General features: G+C 36.3%; 1 pseudogene; it reads right to left on the bottom strand.

The window, feature by feature from the left end:
* Positions 1-1,679: 1,679 nt before the first annotated feature.
* Positions 1,680-2,242, bottom strand: LOC701302 (large ribosomal subunit protein uL11 pseudogene; annotated as a pseudogene).
* Positions 2,243-13,716: the final 11,474 nt, after the last annotated feature.

Here is a 13,716-nt window from a genome sequence, read left to right on the forward strand (position 1 = left end):
GACTAAACGGGGCAGGAAAGCTTATGTTTGGCCAAAAGAAAGGGGAACACCATAATGGGAAGAGGAAAGCCAAGAAGGTTAGCAGATGCTAAATGGCAAATTTCACTGATGTTGCATTTTCACTTAGTCCAAGCCACCTATGCCCACCCTAATGAGTTAGAACAGAATTCTGGAGGTTAGTGACATTCACTAGCATAGGTCAAGTCTTTCTGATTTCTCTAGAACTCAACACTCAATTGCCTGTTGCTAGGTAAGCCAATCCTGTGATTTATTTTTGATTGTGAATAGACAGAAAGACAAACTATACCACAAGATCTGTCTAGAATACTGCAGGATTACTTGGCTCAGCATTCCTTACAAGCCAAACGCTAGATCAACATCGCCATCCATGATTCCACTTGCTGGCATTAAAGCCCAAATCTTCCCCAGAGCTTTTCTGACTGCAGAACAGATCTTGCTAACAAATAAACTTAAATGCTCTATTACAAAAGGAAAAATGGAGAGAAACGGAAAGTCACCAATCTCCCTTACAGTAGGCTCACGAAGAAGGGAAGTGCAATCTTTCTTGTAACTAGAATTTGGTTTCCTTGGTTTTAGCCACAGACATGATAATAAATATAAGTTGCCTCAGGGCACATTTTTATTTAAAAAATCCCATTTACAAAGGTTAGCAGTTGCATTACAATTTGAGTAGGTTTATAAAAAATGGCTTGATGTGCTGGGTCCTTGTTTTACTTCTGAAAACAAATTAGCCATCATTCTGTGCTCCTAATTAGAGCTTTGTGTTTCCATAGAAGCCTTATTCTTTTAATTATTCTCAAAGTTTATTAAACAGATGAGAACTTTTTCCTTTTAATTATTTCCTTTTAGTAAAAACTACTCTGAAAATTTTCAAACAGTAACAAAATAAGGACAACAGTGTGAAAAACCCCACAAACACAACTTGCAGACTCAAGAATTATCTAGGTTTTGCCACACTTGCTTTATCTGTCTCTTTATATTCAATTTTCTTTTCTACTTGTTTTTTCTTTTAAAAACTAATCCCTGTAACCACCTAATACCTAGTTTATAATCATATTTCCTCAGTTGTTTTCTTACAACTTAAAATGTGGGTTGCTTAAAGAAGGGTTCAACCCACATCCATCATTACATATGGTTGTTATGAATCTGAACCTCTTTAATGCTGGAGTAGTACATTCCATTTTTTTTCATACTATTGATTTATGTAAAAAGAAAACAAAACAGGTAAGCCAATTTGAAGGATGTTCAATATTGAAGATATGTCTTTGTTTTTTCTAACATTATTTCCTGAAAACTGGAAATGAGCTCTTGTGACTGACATTCTATTAGAATGTCAAACCACATCAAGAGAAACAAAATATATGACTATCTCTTGTGATGCTATGATTTACCTGTGAGTTCAGTGTGTGACAGCCCCATCCTCTTATTCTTTATCTCATCAGCATTTCCCATGATTGTCTCCTGTTTTTAATGATTGGTGCCAGCTCCAGTGATTAAATAGGAAATAGCAAAATATTTGTAATTCTATCATTTCTTCTACATTTATTAGTTATAATTATTTTAACAAAGAAAAACTTTTCAGTATTTATATAATAGCGTGATTTGTGCAACCTGAAAAGCAATTCCAGTAAGAAAAGCATTTAATTCTTTTTTTTTTTTTCCAGTTGTCAAATGATCCTTTATTGAAATATTTTCCTTTATGCTTAACTGGCTGGGCATTCCATAGCACCACTGTTGATGTCATCTATGATGTCATGAGGGTGGCGGCCATCAACATTACAGCCCACAGACTGGGCAGTCCCCAGGATCTCTTTAATGGTTCCAGAGAGTTCTCTGGCGTATCGGTGCTGTATCTGTCGAGCAGTGTTGACGATCTCATCAAAAGTGATATTCCCACTGTGTTTAATGTTTTTCTGTTTCTTTCTGTCTCTTGGTGGTTCCTTGAGGGCTTTGATGATCAGGGCAGAGGCAGAAGGCACCACCTGAATCTGGGCCTGTCTGTTCTGAATGGTCAGTTTCACTGTAATCCTCAGGCCCTTCAACTCACCTGTTGCCTTGGCAATGTCATCACCAGCCTTTTTCGGAGACAGACCCAGGGGACCGATCTTGGGGGCCAGTGCAGAGGTGGCACAGACTTCACCTCCAGTGCACCTCAGGTGTACGACTTTGATCTCGTTGGGGTCGAACTTCGGCGGCATGGTGGAGGCGGCTGGTGTCGGATGAACCCAGATTCAGGACGACCGAAGAAAGTTGCACCTTGGCCTCCTCCGAGCCAAAAGCCAAGAGCAGCATTTAATTCTTAAGTTGTTAGAGAAAGAATTTGGGGCCTGTTACTTCTAATATAACCAATTAATTGGGAGAGGTGTGGATAGCTCCCTTCTCCTACCTCTTTCTTTCTACATATCATCATAATTTTACAGGCTTTTACATATGAAATGAGTCTGAATCAATTTGAATTATTATTTTTTCGATGCTTAATTTTTGTCAGTTTTGCATTTTTGGCCATTAGAAGCCCCTTCATGTTTGGCAGTGACCCTTTGACATGACATATGTCTTTGTGCATCCCCTTTCTTTCCAGCAAAAAGAAATTACAGACTTAGTACATATGTTTCCCCACATCTGGGATTAGACATTACCTCTGGGGCTCTGGACCCACAACCTGGGCACTAGATGAACTAAGTGTTCTCAAACTCTCGTTACTTTCAAACATTTCCTATTGTGAAAGTTAGGAAATATGTATTTTAAGAAAAACAATAATGAATTTATTCTGGTATGTCCTATTAAAATTTGCTGCTATGTTTTTTTAAAGCACATAAATAACTCTTTTACCTGTGTTTTTAATTGTGGCCTTTAGTTTAGAAAGTTTTCTTGTTTGGTTAAATTCTACATTGTCTAATATCAGAATCACAACTTCTTCTTTTTATTTGTATTTTCTTGGTATATCTTTGCCCATCCTTTTATTTTTAACTTTTCTAAATCATTTGCATTAAGTATGTCTCTTGTGTTGAGCAAGCAGTTGGATATGAATTTGTTAGCCAATCTAAACATCTTTTTAGTTTTCTTAATAAAGCTAGGCACATTTATATTTACTAATGAACTCAAAATTCTAATTTCTGTCATATGATTTTACATTATATTTATATATTCACATGCACACAGTTAATCTTTCACTACATTATGATTTTTTTAATATTGATGGTATTTATTTTGATTTTTAGGATAGTTTATCTTTTTGTTTTAGTGGTTTTCATTATACCAATACCTTTCTTTATATAATACCTCTAGCGCTGTCTTTTCTGGATGATGTCTATTAGCTACTTACAATGAACAATAATGAAGATAGCTAGCACCAATTTTTCTCATTTTCTCCCCTCCGTTACTGAATTTTAATGACAAACATTACCTTAAAGATATTTTTTACTCTTTAAAAATGCTTAAACTTTTGTTATTTCGTTTTTCTTACAAGTCAATATTAATGAGATCATCAGCAACCTTATTCCATTATCCACTTAGTCTTATCTTCTCCCATTTTTGTTATTTATATTACATATATAGTCCGATTATATAACATTTACAAACCAGTTTGTCATCTTTATCTTGTTTATCTATTCCTGAAAGCTCACTCCTGGGATCTACACTATAGCTTATCCAGTCATTTTTGGGTGCCTGAGCCTTTCTTTCTAAGGCATTTCTTAGGGACTATTTATGAGACCAGTATTCCCTAAATGGTCAGGAGACATTTTGGAAGATTAAGAAACAGTACTGTTACTGTGTGTATTAATCCATTCTCACACCACTATAAGGTCATAACTGAGACTGGGTAATTTATAAAGGAAAGAGGTTTAATTGACTCACAGTTCCATAAGGCTGAGGAAGCCTCAGGAAACCTACAATCATGGCAGAAGAGGAAGTAAATATGTCCTTCTACACATGGTGGCAGCAAGAAGAATTTTAAGCAAAAGAGGGGAAAGTCCCTTATAAAACCATTAGATCTCACGACAACTCACTCACTATCACGAGAACAGCATGAGAGTAATTGCTCCCATGATTCAATTACTTCCCACTGGGTCCTTCCTACGACATGTGGGGATTATGGGAATTACAATTTAAGATGCAATTGGATGTGGACACAGCCAAACCATATCATTCTGCCCCTGGCCCCTCCCAAAGCTCATGCATGTCCTCACATTTTAAAACACAATCATGCCCTTCCAACAGTCCCCTGAAGTTTTAATTCATTCCAGCATTAATTCAAAGGGCAAAGTACAAAGTTTCATCTGAGACAAGGCAAGTTTCTTCCACCAATGAGCCTGCAAAATCAAGAGCAAGTTAGTTACTTCCTAGATGCAATGGGTGTACAGGCATTGGGCAAATACAATCATTGCAAGTGGGAGAAAATCACCCAAACAAAGGAAGTACAGACCTCAGACAAGTCCAAAATCCAATAGGGCAGTCATTAAACCTTAAAGTTCCAAAATTATCCCTTTTGACTCCATGTCTCACATCCACGTCACACTGATGCAACAGGTGCACTCCCACAGCCTTGGGCAGCACTGCCTTGTGGCTTTATAGGCTACTATCCCCCTCTTTCATGGTTGCTTTCACAGGTTTGGATTTATCCCCAGAAAATGGGTTTTCTTTTCTATCGCATTGTTAGGCTGCAAATTTTCCAAACTTTTATGCTCTGCTTCCTCTTGAATGCTTTATCACTTAGAAATTTCTTCTACCAGATACCCTAAATCATCTCTCTCAAGTTCACAGTTCCACAGATTTCTAGGGCAGGGGCAAAATGCTGCCAGTCTTTTTCATAGCAAGAGTGACCTTTACTTCAGTTCCCAACTAGTTCCTTATTTTTGTCTGAGACCACCTCAGATGGACTTTATTGTCCATATCACCATCAGCATTTGGGTCAAAGTCATTCAACAAGTCTCCAGGAAATTCCAAACTTTCCCAAATCTTCCTATCTTTTGAGCTCTGCAAGTCTCTAGGAAGTTGTAAACTTTCCCACAATTTCCTGTCTTCTTCTGAGCCCTCCACATTGTTCTAACCTTTGCCTGTTACACAGTTCCAAAGTGACTTCCACATTTTCAAGTATCTTCACAGCAGTACCCCACTACCAGGTACCAATTTACTGTATTAGTCCATTCTCATGCTGCTAATAAAGAGCTGTCTGGGACTGGGTAATTTATAAAGGAAAGAGATTTAATTGACTCACGGTTTAGAATGGCTGGGGAAATCTCAGGAAACTTACAATTATGACAGAAGATGAAGCAAACATGTCCTTCTTCACAAGGCAGCAGGAGAGAGAAGAATGAGCAAAAGGGGTAAAGCCTCTTATAAACCACCAGATCTCAGAAGAACTCACTCACTATTTTGAGAATAACGTGAAGGTAACTGCCCCCATGATTAAATTACCTCCTACTGGGTCCCTCCCAAGACAGGTGGGGATAATGGAAACTACAATTCAAGTTGAGATTTGGGTGGGGACACAGACAAGCTATATCACTGTGAGGCACTGCTGGCAGTCCTAGAATAGACAATTATTAGGTGACAACCATACCAGGTGATTCAGTGATTGTTAAACTGAAGCTCTTGCCTTCAAGAATTTCACAGCTTTTATTATGTAATAGTGCTCTTTTGCACTAGGAATCTCAGAGTTCTGCTAAGGTGTTTCCTTGTTCAGGTAAATTATCAGCTATATTTCTGAGCACCAGATTTCAGACCCTTTAAGATAAATGTATTCCTTTGCATCTGGCCCAGGTTACAGCCCTCCAGATGACTAAGAGTTGTACTAATGTTCATGGAGATTAATGTCAGGGCTGGAGAAACTTTACTGTCTCTATAAGAAACTACTGGACCATACTAGATTTAAAAAATCTCAAATTTACCCATGATCTCTTTTTCATTCTCTTGCTAAGCTCCTTTATTTTTGTCAGCTATCTGGTGTCATGAGCCTACCTGCCCTTTTCCCAATGCATACACAATACTGTAAGCCTTCCTTAGTTTATCTCCCTATTCCCATCAACATTGAATTGAACTTTATTCCATTTACCCAGGACATTACTCTTATCCAATTCACTGTACTAACTCAGGAAATGAAAATAGACTTCATTTTCTATGCAAACTTTGATACAGTGTGCATAAAAATACTGCACTAAAACAGCTTCTAAGGCCACATCCCATCTCAGTAGGGCTATTGTAATTAATTATGGATGTTTGCCAAAGGATGAAGGAATGCCAGATGCAAACCCTGTTATTTGCGAACCTACACTAACTCATGATGATACTGTGCTACTTTATATAATCTTGCTCACTTGTATTATAAGCTCTTTTAAGATTCGAGGCCCATTAAGTATTTGAATTTTTAATTAGATAGCAACAAGAAAATATGAGGAAAATTTCAATGTAGACACTCCCCTTTCTTGAAGACTTTTAGAGAGTAAATATTTTTGTTTGATTAAATGACATGGTCATCTTTGTGATACTTGATGGCATTAACTAAATGTCTTAACTAAAGTTCTTGGTATTCAGTGATGAAAAGCATATTTACTTTAGAGCTTAATTTGAATTATGGAAGCAAGCTAATAAACAAAATTAATATTATATCATAATTGTGAGAGTTTTGTGCATTTGCTTTGGGAACATCAAAAAGGTCTAGTTCAGAAAAGCGGGTCAGAGAAATCTTCCTGGGGGAATGGTGTTTGAGCTGATTGCTAAAGGATGCATTGGAATCAGCAAATACAGGGTGCTGATGAGGGAGAGTTTTTGCAAGAACACAGAACACTTGGCACTAAAGCATGATGTACTTGTAGAGCTAGTTATTCACATCAGTGCGAATGTAGACTAGGATGCAAGTAGGTGTGTAGAGAACTGGGACTATAGTGACAGGTAGAGACCAGCCATTATGTGGCAGAGACACACACCATGTGTCCTTGTGCCACCTTAAGGCTTGTATTTAAACAATCCCTGTTAAAACAGACTATGGGAAACTCCAAGATATTTTAAGCAGAAAATGCAATAATCAGAATGAAAGATTTTATAATAAAACATGCAGATTAAAACTATAGACATAGCATTCATTAATTCATTTAATTACTTACCATCTAATAAATAAGCATCTACTATGTCTTCATCACTATTCTAGGAACAGAAGATTTAATATTTATCAATAGCAGACATGATACCGGTTCTCGTGGCTGCAAATTCAGCTTGCTTTTTTTACTTTTAGATCCAATCCTCTAGTATACTCTAGCCTGCCTTTATTTACATTATTAATTTATCTATTGATTAGATTACTCCAATTTGCTTGCTGACATTTCAAAATATCTTCCTATTTAGAAAGCAATAAAAATATACAAAACCAATAAACCTACTAATCAACCAAACAAACAAACAACTCGCTCTTCATCACCCTCCTTCTATTGTAGAATTTCCTTGCTCCTCTTCATAGAACAGCCAATTACTTCGTCCCTTTTCTCTCCATCCCAAGAAGGATTTTGTTCCTACCATTTCACCAAAACAGCTTTTATCAAGGTCTTGGTTCTCCGTCTTTGCAAACTCATGATGAATTCTCTTTGCTCTACCTCTTCAATCTCTCAACAGCATCTGATACTCTTTCTTGCAGCACTTTGTTGCCAAGCTTTGTGACTCAACACCATCCTGTTTTCCCTGTAATACCTTCCAGATTTCTCCTTCTCAGACTTCTTTGTTTACTTCCCTCAATCTGTCTGAACTCTAAAAGTTGCAGTGCCACATGGTCTGTAATCCCCTGTCCTTCTTCATCTAGATTCTCTATTTAATTGATTTTATTTAGTTTTATAGCTTAAATGCCACTTGTATATTTATAACTCCCTGATGTATGTCACTTATTTTACTCCCAGGGCTTCAGAAATACACAAATGTCTTCTCAGTGTTTCCACTTAAATGTCTCATACACGTGCCAGGCTAAACATACACATCTAAAATAAAACTTAAGATTCTTCAGTATCCACTTTCCCTCAGATCTGCTTCTTCCCCAGTCTTTATCACTCGAGTAAATGGCACCACAATTCACTGGCCAACAATTTAGGAGTCAGCCTTGGTGCATCTCTTTCCCAGTTGCCACTCTTCGCATTCAACTCTTAGCAAGCCTTGTTGGCTTCTTGCAAAATATATTCAAAATATGACCCCTTTTATCACATCCTCTGCAGTTTTCCTAACTACTATCATGTTGCCTTAAAGTGACCATAATAACCTCCCAACGAGTTACCTTGTTCGATTTTGCTCCCCATAGTCTCTGCAGAGAGCAGCCAGTGTTTTATCTCAAATGCAAATATGGGAATATTCCACAGGCCTTTTCTCCTACTTCTGCTAATATCTTCCTATTACAACTGCAACTTAATCTAGGCAGTGGAGTGGAGGAAGTGGGAAAAAAATTTCTCATCTCCTTCCTTTTAAGAAGAGCTTCCAGTAGTACCCAAAGGCACTTCTTATATTTCACTGGCTGCAACTTAGTTATATAGCAACACTTAGCTACAGAAGAGTACAGAAAATGTGTTACTTTTTCTTGGTGATCATGTGCCCAATAAAAAGTAGAGCTCTATTACTAAGAAGGAATTACTGATACTGGGATAAATAATCAGCAGTCTCTGCCTCATTGCTCAAGTGACTTCTCCTTAGAAGGGCCTTTATTGATCACTGTGTATAAGGTACACGTATTGTTATCTTATTACTTTGGTTTATTGTCCTCAAAACACATCACTACCTGAATTTATGAGACTGATCAATCCATGTCTATCTATTCTTCTAGAACTTTCTCTAACCATATGTTTATTTGTTAACCATATTTATTGTCTTTTTTTTTTCTTTGACTATAAAGACTCAAAAACCAGGGACATTATATGTCTGCTGGATAACTGTATTCCCAGCAACTAAATCAATGCCTGTTATTTAATAGGCACTTAATGCATTTATACTGAAAATAATTTCCTCTGTGAAGTGGAAGATAAGGTTGTATCACCTGTGAACAAAAATATATGTGTGTATGATTGGATGGGTCCAGTGGGGATATCAGAGTTTTAGGAGAATTGGTAATATTTAAAATGGTTAAGGAGAATGTGAGAGAAATGGTAAAGGTTTCTGTATGATGTTCAAGGCCCATGTGAGACTGGTTATCCTACATTTTATGATGTAAATCTGTTTTGTAATACGACTTTCTCCAGCAGTGCTCAGTTAGTAGGATTCAGCTAACAGGAAATGACTATTGTTAATCTAGTGTTGAGAGTTTAAGATATTGGCAAAAGTATTGTTGAAATAGTGAAAATTTTTTATTTTTCCTTGGTCATTATAGAAGACAGTGACTAGAGTTATAATAAGTAGTTTGGGTGAAAATAATAAAAAGAGAAATGAGTTACAAGAGAATAATAATAATACATATTAATAGTGTTTTTAGGTTCAAAGTGGTTGTACATGCATGTGTCTTATGTAATCTCATAAGTGTATAAATTTAATTTTCATAAATGTATAAAGAAAAATAACCTATGACATTTTCAAAGCAGACATTACTATCCTTATCTTACAAATGAGGAAATTACAAATGAAAGAGTTTGATGACTTTCCCAAACACAACAGGAAATTAAAGTAAAAAGCAGGAATTGAAATTTCCTGAATGTTTGTCTAATTCTCCAAAAGAGATATGTAGCAGACATCCTACTGTCTTCAATTAGCATGGTTTCATTAACTTGGTTTGAGTACTGTAATAATAGAAGGACATATTATATTTCATCATTTTCTATTAACTCAAAGGGAGAAATGCATAGATGCGTGTTTTTTGCTGTTGGTAAATGAGTAATGTTGGTTTTCACTGAAGACACACTAATGAAAACATAAGTAGGTGGAGTAGTGTACTGAATTTTGCATGAATAGTTGTTTCAAAATTAAACCCATTAAAATAATAACATTTCGTTTTGGAAGATGATAGGTGCATATAAACCTTAACATTTTCTTAGTGTGATATAAATATAAACTTCAGGCCACAAGGTGTGGTAGAAAAAGTATGGACTTTGAAACACACAAATTAGAATCCTTCCCTAGCTTTCTCTGAAAATTAGTTTTGTCATTCACAATATAGAAATGATAAGCACTTCTTCATAGCATGATCAGGAGAACGCTGGACAGACTTGTACCAGAAATTAAATTCTTATTTCTGAAAGTGACACACGTCTGCTCACATTTTACTAATTCTAGCAGTCATATGTCCATGCTTAACATAAAAGGAAAGGGAAAGTAAAATCCACATGTGGATCCAAAAAACGGAAAATGAGAAGTATTGGTGAGCAGCCCTCATGGATACCATAGTGATTTAAATTAGTCAGATATATTGGCCAGATGCCATGGCTCACACTTTGGGAAGCCAAGGAAGGTGGATCACTTGAGGCCAGGAGTTTGAGACCAGGCTGGCATGGTGAAACCCCATCTCTACTAAAAATACAAAAATTAGCTGGGTGTGGTGGCCTGTGCCTGTAGTCCCAGCTACTCATGAGAATCACTTGAACCAGGGAGGTGGAAATTGCAGTGAGCCAAGATCGCGCTACTGCACTCCAGCCTGGGAGACAGAGCAAGACTCTGTCTCAAAATTAATTAATTAATTAATCAGACATATGGATAAAAATAGCAATAAATAATACAACAGCATTTCCAAGGCATATTTTGCAGAATTTTATCCAGAAGAATATTAGTAGGTATTCACAGAATAGTTTCCTTAAGTGAATTTGCCAAATATTGGGTGACTTAAAATTCAAGATTGTCTACTGTAAGATTTCACAAAACTTCTATATGCTAAAATGCATCATGAATCTCTAAAGTGGGAGATGGTGACTATAGCATGTAGTATTTTTAACTTTTATTGGATCCTGGAATCTGTTTTGTTTGGTTGTCTGCTTTCTAAGGACAGCTATATGAGATTATGTTCATAACGTAGTATCTCAGATTGAAAATTTGTGACTGAGATGATCTCAGGTCTGATGAGAAGGGGGGTGGTTTTTGTTTGTTTGTTTGTGTCTTCTTTTTTTTTTTCTGGGTGAAAGGACAATGGTTTCTAAGTTTCCAGGATGATTGCATATAAAGGCTAAGTTATAGATACCTCAAGCCTTTAGGTGTTCTGTCATTGGGAACAGAATGCTGGTGAGTAGAAGGTTTAGAAATAAAATAACTTATTGAAAATATGCAAATTGGAATACCTGCCAAGAAGAAACTAAGGATACCAATGGAAACACTGCTCTAAGGAGTATAGGAAAGAAAGTTGACGTTGGATCAGAGCTCATGGTTTCATTCCAGAGACTGAGGCCTCAGTTGTATGTGGTTGAGGCCAAGTTAGGTGGTATATATTTCTCCCTGTGTATTGATTGCTCTCTGTCACTTATCCGTATTACATTGTTAATGGGATTGATAAAGATTTCACTATAAATGCTGTGTCACAAGACTGATTGCATAAAAGTATAAATAGAGGTCAAAAAGTAGTGACTCAGAAACTGTTTCTTTATGGACTTGCACATTACAGGAAGGTGACAAGGGTGTCAATATGGTGCCCTCGACAAATTGGTAGTTAGCTGATTGCTGTCAAGAGGAATTCAAAGTGTCTTATCTCCAGATTTTGAGTCATAGAAAAATAACTGGGGAGTTTAATACCTGGTCCCACCTTCAATCAGTTTTGCTATCACCATTAAAGATCATACACTGATGATATCATAGTGTACTTGCATCTCCTGCTTGAGATACAATTTTTAGCTGCTTTCCCTAATTTCACTCTTACCCTCACTCCCACTGACTTGTTTTCATACCAGGAATAGCACTTAATATTATAATTCATCAGTGACTGATTTCCCATTTCATTAAAAACCCATTTTAAATTACCACATATTCTGGTCTCTGCCTAACGTTTTCCCCATTGTTAACTTCTCTCCATCCATTCCTATTTTCTTCTAATATCCTGAATAGGCCAAACGGTTAACCTTGCTCAAGGTCTATGCAAATAGTATTTCCTCTTCTTGGAATTTTCCTTTGCTCTCCTTTTTTATATTATTATTATACATTAAGTTCTAGGGTACATGTGCACAACATGCAGGTTTGTTACATATGTATACATGTGCCATGTTGGTGTGCTGCACCCATTAATTCGTCATTTACATTAGGTATATCTCCTAAGGAAATAAAAGAGGACACAAACAAATGGAAGAACATTCCATGCTCATGGATAGGAAGAATCAATATCGTGAAAATGGCCATACTGCCCAAGGTAATTTATAGATTCAATACCATCACCATTAAGCTACCAATGACTTTCTTCACAGAATTGGAAAAAACTGCTTTAAAGTTCATATGGAACCAAAAAAGAGCCCACATTGCCAAGACAATCCTAAGCCAAAAGAACAAAGCTGGAGGCATCATGCTACCTGACTTCAAACTATACTACAAGGCTACAGTAACCAAAACAGCATGGTATCAGTACCAAAACAGAAATCTAGACCAATGGAACAGAAGAGAGCCCTCAGAAATAATACCACACATCTACAGACTTTGATCTTCTTTAAAAGTCTTATTTCTGCATTATTTTAAAAAGACTTGCTTAAACGCCAATCTTTAGAAAAACCTTTCTCTACTACCTTATCCAAAGCAGGTAATACTTCTTGGTTTCACTCTTTTTTATTTTCTCAATAATTTTTACATGATTTATAATGCTGTAAATTTACTTATTTTAGGATTGCGTTTTTGTCTGTCTCCTTCACAAGATTATATAAATAATAATAACTCAATGAGAGCAAATGATGAGGTCTATTTTATATATTACTTCAACTCAGCACCTAGTTAGAACAATACATTTATATCAAAGGAATGAATTTAAAGGAGAGAGAGGGAGGGAGAGAGGGAGGAAAGAAAGAAGGAAGAAAGGAAGGAAGGGAGGGAGGGAGGGAGGGAAGGAAAGAAGGAAGGAAGGAAGGAAGGAAGGAAGGAAGGAAGGAAGGAAGGAAGGAAGGAAGGAAGGAAGGAGAAAGAAAAGTAAATTTGTTACAATAATGCCACCACCTCGGGAGGTTTGGGGACTGTCAACCAAAAGCCTTGTTGCATACTTTCCACTTTGTTCACCTAGCAGTTTTAAAAAGGCCACCTCTTTTACACACTTATTTCACTAGTGAATTCTTCAGTATCATCCTACAGAATTACTCTAGGTCTCCATTCATCTTCATATTTTCCTGTCTCAATACTTTTGATCAAAAACCATTTTTTTTCAATTAATGTTCTGTTCAAATGCCGCCTTTTCTATGAAACCTAATCAATCCTGACTCTAGACCACCAAAACATTTTCTTTGATTCTCTTTTATTAAAAAATCACTTTCAGGTCAATATTTTATAGTCTTTCAGGTTTATATCTTACATCTGTCTTTTTCCAGACTATGAACTCCCAGAACAGAAAGGATCAATAATTAATTTTTTTCTTAAAGTATATAGTGTGCTACTTTGCCAATAGTATGTTATCAATAATTTTTGTTGTAATTTAATTCTCCATTCATGTGGAAAGAAACAATAAATGTTAAAACAGCACCAATTTTCACTATTGTTTTAGACTTTGTTTTTAAAAGGCACCTTATTTTTTTAGATGAAAAATTAGTTATACCATAATTTTATAAGTCTTATTTATGCTGATGAAAAATATTACAGTAA

Source organism: Macaca mulatta, chromosome 14, assembly GCF_049350105.2.
Source record: "Macaca mulatta isolate MMU2019108-1 chromosome 14, T2T-MMU8v2.0, whole genome shotgun sequence".
Lineage (NCBI taxonomy): Eukaryota > Metazoa > Chordata > Mammalia > Primates > Cercopithecidae > Macaca > Macaca mulatta.